The sequence below is a fragment of the Elephas maximus genome, chromosome 11 (genome assembly GCF_024166365.1).
Source record: "Elephas maximus indicus isolate mEleMax1 chromosome 11, mEleMax1 primary haplotype, whole genome shotgun sequence".
Taxonomy (NCBI): domain Eukaryota; kingdom Metazoa; phylum Chordata; class Mammalia; order Proboscidea; family Elephantidae; genus Elephas; species Elephas maximus.
In genome coordinates, this window is record NC_064829.1 from 81833643 (window position 1) to 81840193 (window position 6551).

The window sequence follows — 6551 nt, forward strand, 5'->3', positions numbered from 1 at the left end:
CTTGATAGCCCCTGCTTTACTCCATTGGTGTCTAACATTTAAAATTTAAAGCATAGTATTTAATTTAAATAAATGTTACCCTACATCCAAAACCTGCTTATGTTAGGATCAGTCTGTTGTCTTGAATATACCATGGACTGCCAAAAGAATGAACAAATCTGTCCTGGAAGACGTACAATCAGAATGCTCCTTAGAAGCAAGAATGGCGAGGCTACATCTCACATACTTTGGACATGTTACCAGGAGGGATCAGTCCCTGGAGAAGGACATCATACTTGGTAAAGTAGAGGATCAGTGAAAAAGAGGAAGACCCACAACGAGATGGATCAACCCAGCAGCTGCAACAATGGGCTCAAACTTAGCACCCATTGTGAAAATGATTTAGGACCAGGCAGTGTTTCGTTCTGTTGTACATAGGGTCGCTATGCATCGGAACCAACTCAACAGCACCTAACAACGACAACATTGTCCTGTGTAAAGTAGGTTTATTTTTTATTTTATAGTATTTATCCTAATGAAAATAAAAAATATATACGTGTGTGTATGTGTGTATAAAATTTACTGTAGACAGACAGACTGATTGATGGTTTATTTAACATTCCAGGGTCAGAGAAGGAGTTCCAGCCAAATTGCTGTGCTCAAAATCACTGGAGAAATCAATGAAGATTTTTGTTCATTTTAAAGATTACAATTTTTGAAAGCCAAGATAATTCCAAATCTAATTAGGGAAAACTAAATTGTACTTCTTTGTTTAAATTTTTGGTGATTTATATGGCAGCGTGGACCCCCCCAAAAAATATCATTCTTCACAGTGCACATGGGTTTACTTATTATTTGTATGTTGATTTTAGAACCATTACAATTTTAAAACCATAAATAAATGATTTTATGTTTGTTTATATGCAGAGGCCCAAAAGATCAGTGAATGTACTTCAGATCCCATGGCAACATGCCACAATTAGTGCCCAAAATCATATTTACAGGAATACAAAAGTGCTTCTTATGTACTACTCATATTTTAATACTTTGACCATCACATTTCACAGTACTTGTTGCTCACTATATTTTCTTTTTATTTATAGTTCTATTTTATATATTATAATAATTATATAATTTTTATGTAAATTTTTTAAATTGTTGCTTACTGTAGTAAACAGGTAAAAAGTATGGACTTGTCAGTGATTAGTTTTTATTTGACTACCCAGTTCACTAACTAATTTTTGCTTTGTGTTTTCAAATGGTACATGAGCTGGTGATATGCTGGAACTGACAATATATTGAACATTTATTGGTACTGAAAAAATGGTCCATATTAATAGATATTTAAAGACATCATGGTTATTATTTATTGATCCTTAAAAATGTTCATTTTGTAGCCTATTTTATTTTAAATAAAAAATAGTAAAGGTATTTCAAATTGATGTATTTTTCATATGTCAGGTGACTGTATATAGTATTGGGAAGTCTTAGATATTACAAATTCCTTTACCTCTGTGGTTCCATTTCTTCACATCCATTTACTGCTAGCCCCATTTAACTAGCTTAGGTTCTTTCTACTTCAGAGAACTTTTATTCTCAAGAGTCATTCATTCTTATATTCAACAGATACTTATCTAGTACCTGCTATGTAGAGCCCTGGAAACCCTGGTGGTGTAATGGTTAAAAGCTACATCTGCTAACCAACAGGTCAGCAGTTCAAATACACCAGGCACTCCTTGGAAACTCTATAGAGCAGTTCTACTTGGTCCTATTGGGTCGCTATGAGTCAGAACAGACACAACTGCAGTAGGTTTCATTTTTTTTTAATGTGGAGCCCTGGTGGCACAGTGGTTAAGTGCTATAGTTGCTAACCAAAAGGTCAGCAGTTTGAATTTACCAGCCTTTCCTTGGAAACCTTCTGGGGCAGTTCTTTTCTGTCCCATAGGCTCACTGTGAGTCAAAATCAACTCAGCAGCAGTGGGTTTGGTTTTTTTGGATTTTAATATGTGCCAAGCACTGTACTAGGTGTTTGGGATGTATCAGTAAACAGTGAGTTTATGTTCTAGCAGGGAGAGACAAACAATAAACATAACAAAAAAAGCCTAAAAAATAAGTAAATTATAAACAAGTAGTAGAAAGTGACAAGTACCATGGAACAAAGAAAAGACAGGGCAAGGTAAGGGCGATGATTGAGGTAGGTTCGTTGAGCAGAGACTTGGAGGAGGTGAGGAGTGAGCCCCTTGGAGGCCTGAAGGATGAGTTTTCCCAGCAAAGGGCCGGCCAGAGCAAAGGCCCTAGTGCGGAACTGTGCTTTTATGTGTTCAGGAACATCAGGGAGCCCAAAGGGGCTAGGGTAAAAGAAGCCAGAGAGGGGATAGTTGGAGGTAAGATCTGGTCAAATGGGACCTTGTGGGCCATGTAAGGACATTTATTTTTAAACCAGGTGAAATGGGATTGGGACCAAGGAGTAACATGTTCTGACTTAGGTTTTAGTAGGATCACTGATTGGCTGCTGTGCTGGGAATAAATGGGGGGTAAAGGGGAGTGCAAGCGAAGAAACAGGGAGACCAGTTAAGAGGTTGTTGCAGCAATCCAGGCAAAAGATGATAGTGGCTGACCCCTTTGTGGGACCAGCAGAGGAGATGAGAAGTGCTGTTTCTGGATATATGTTGAAAAGTAGGGTCCACTGGATTAGGAATTAGAACGAGAGGCATTTGAAGATGACTCCAAGGATTTTTGGCTTCATCAACTGGAAGCATGGAGTTATAATCCGAACTGAAAAGGAGCAGGTTTTGGAGTAAGAGGCAGACTGGGAATTGATAGCAACATGGAGGTCATTGATAACCCTGACAAGCAATTTCCCTGGAGTGATGGACATGAAAACCATGCTAGAGTGGGTTTAAGAGAGAAGAGAAGGGAATAGAAGTAATGAGTATAGACAGCTCCTTCCTACATCCTTATTTTCATTTACCTCTTAAGAGTATTCTTCCTTGGCTATTTCCTCCTTGAAACCTGTTCTCCCACAGCCTCTGTAATCCTGTGTCTCTGGACATATTTTTTAGTCTCCTTTACCAGCTGGCATTGAGTACCCCACGAGCCTAGAAGGGGGAACAGCTGTTATGCCAGACACATTGGGGCACAGGAGGAATGGGAAGAAGGCATTTGCAACAGGAGAACTGTAATGACAAAGGCATAAAGATGGAAATATGCTAGGAAACAGCAAGTACTAATTCTGGTGTGGTTAGTGTGTACTTTATACAGGACCAGAATAACTGGAGATGAAGAGAAGGGTTGTCCTGGGACAAGATGGCCAAGGAGAGTTTTAAGCAGGGAGTGAATCACCTGAAGACTGGAAGAAACATAATCCAGGGAGCCAACAATAGAGAGTGAAACAGTTCTGACAGCCCTTGAAATAGCAGGTCATGGTAACTGGCTGTGGATAGCAGGACTGGAGAGGTAGGGCCAGAGATGAAGCTAAATCTGCAAGCTTGAACCACTGGAAGGAGCATGTTGCCTTTTCAAAATATAGAAAATAGGGGAGTGGTAGGAAAAAATGTAACAGGAAGATGACTGTTTAGTCTGCCATAAACTGGGGTGAAAGGTCCAGGTAATGAGAGTCAGTAGATAACTAGATTGACGCTCAGGAAGTGATATGGCTCGGGGAGTTATCCACACAGAAAAGGTAGTTGAAGTTGTGTGTGTGAGTGTGTTGGGAGAGAAGAGAAGAACACAGATGACAATTCCGAGGATATAATACCTACCTCTAAGGAATAGGGAGGAAGGAAAAAGATACAGAAAAAGAGCAGTAAGAGTAGGGTCAGAAAGCAGAGATTGTGGCATCACAGAAGCTAAGAAAGAAGAGGGTTCAAGGTCACTACAAAGTCCAGCAGAAAGAAGGTTGAGAAGAAACAAATGGACTTGGTGTCTAAGAGACCCTAGTCGCTGCCACAGTTCAAAAGGGAAAGGCCTGAGAGGATGGCCAGGTGGTGAAGGGAACAATGTTGGGGTGCACTACCAAAAGTTGAGCTATGACAGCAAGGACAACGGGCCAGTAGCTAGAAGGGATGGCAAGACCAAAAGGAACATTTGTGATTGGAAACAAAAGGACAAAGCTCTTAAATATAACCAGGAAAAAAATAAATGCCTGGTGACACTCTATGAGATGGATAGCATTTGCCAATTTTAAGCTTTTCTGAAATGATTTTTTTTTTTAATTTCTGGAACCTGCTAACACCAAATGTTAACAGAAAAAAAACTTGTGAGCAGTAGATCGTCTTAGCTTATCAGCTTGTTTTTGAAGACAAGTGCTCATGATCAATTTTTGTAACTATTACATGTATCTTTCCTAGTTGTTTCCTGCCAGTTGTATTTTTTCCTAGTTTCCATCAAAAGTAAATGTGTTAAAGTTTTGTTGTATTCCAAAAAAAATCATTCTGACTATCACAGTCTGTTTATTATATTATGAAATTCCTGAACCTAAAAACTCAAGGAATATTTTGCAATATACTTTGAGAAGAATGAAATTATGTATAGCACACACATATTATTTTTTATTTTGTTCCACTAGCTTCTTTCCAGAGGATCAATATGAATTATTTCTATGATGCAGCTTGTATTCCTGTATAAAAAATATAACTCTGCAGTCAAATTATAGGAGAAATCTGGCACAGTATAGTTGATTCTGTGGTTTATTATATATTTACTATCTCACCACTAAAATCATTTTAGAATAAAATCTTTGAAGAACGTGAGTTAAACTGACTTAAAATAAAACCCTAGGTATGCACTTAAAAGGAACTTATGCCAGTATAATCGCTTAGCTGAAATGAATAATGCAATGAAATTTTGTAAACATACTGTTTAAGCCATTATAAAGTTTTATCTTTGAGAATAAGAGTTTTATATAAATTGCCTTTTCAAATCCATTCCTAGTTCTGCTTCTTGCCAGTATTGCCATACTGAAATACAAGTATTTCTATCTGTACACATAGGTCTTCTATTAAGCGAAGAGAGCCTGAGTACTCTCTTTTCTTCTTTAGTTCTGAATTTGATTAACTCTCGTTTTGGCCTGAGTCAGAATTAGGAAAGCAGCTATCATGCCGGAGCTCCTGTTTCTGATAACGGCGGGCTAGGACATTCAAATTAGTCCACACCGAAAATAACTCATAATGCTGGATAAATGTCTAAAACTTCATAAAAACATTAAAGAACCACAGTGATATAAGAAATTACCAGTCTAAAACCTAAGAGAAAGTGAGAAACCATTTGAATAAGGATTCAAAATCACTTTTCTCTTGGAATATTTGATAATCCAGATAGGATCCTGAGCTGTGGTTTTGACGGCGTTGAGAAGCGACGGGAACAGAAATAAGTGTCCATGTATGCCCTCCATACTCTGCTCACACACATTCGACTGGAGCCCTGAAGGGCTATACCCTTATGGTAAAAAAGTGAACCATAAATAACTAGCTCCATTCCCTGCCCCCTCAGGAGATTGTAGGAGTACTTTCCCTTGGTGCTAAATGGAGTTGAACGGAAAACATCACTGAAAAGGTGCTGAATAGAATAGGAAAGAAAACATCCCAGAAAGGGGCCCCCACTGGATTTCAAATTCATGTCACCAGGGTGATTCAAGAAACCTGAAACCCAGGATCTAGTTTAAAATAGCATCAGGTCAGTACTGCACTTAAGTGCATGGTAGAGCAAAAAAAAATTGCATAAACTTTAGGGATAAAATTGTAAAATGTATTGAGTAGCACTAAAGAAGATGAAAGTAAGCGGGGAGCTATGTCATGTCCAGGCATCGGAAGACTCAATGTTGTAAAGATTCAGTGCAATTTTGATCCAAATTTCAACAGATTTGTTTTCGGAACTTAATAAACTTATTGTAAAATTGATGTGGGAATGAAAAGTCAAGAATAAACAAAGACTCTTAAAGAACAACAAAAGGGGAAAACTTGTTCTCCAGATATCAAGATTTACACAAAGCTATAACAATTATAACAATTGTAACAACATGGCTTTGGTATACAATTGGACAAACCACTGGAACTGAATAGAGAGCCCAGAGAGACCCATACATATATGGACTTTTAACATATATCATGTTAGATCAGTAGAAAGGATAGACTTGTCAATAAATAATATCTGGATGATTGGATGAGCCCATGGAGGAGGGGGTTAGGAATTGGACTCATACATTTATTTCCAAGTGGATAAAAGACTTAAATACGAAACACAAAAGAGTGGCTTTATGACTTCAGGATAGGGACGTGTTTCTTAAATAAAACATAAAAGGCAGTAGCTATAAAGGAAAAGATGGTTAAATTCAACATCAAGATGAATATCTTGTATATATCAGAAAAGCATAGAGTGAAAAAACAACCAGAGAGTGGGAGAAAATATTTGCAACACATAACTGACAAAGGACTTAGAGCTACAATATATAAATAACTCTTTCAAATTACTAAGAAAAATGCACGCAACCCCATCCTCCAAAAAGTGGGCAAAATTTTGTTGGTATCAGCAGTCTCTCACTCAGATATCTTTCTTAAAATTAGTTCTCAATCTTT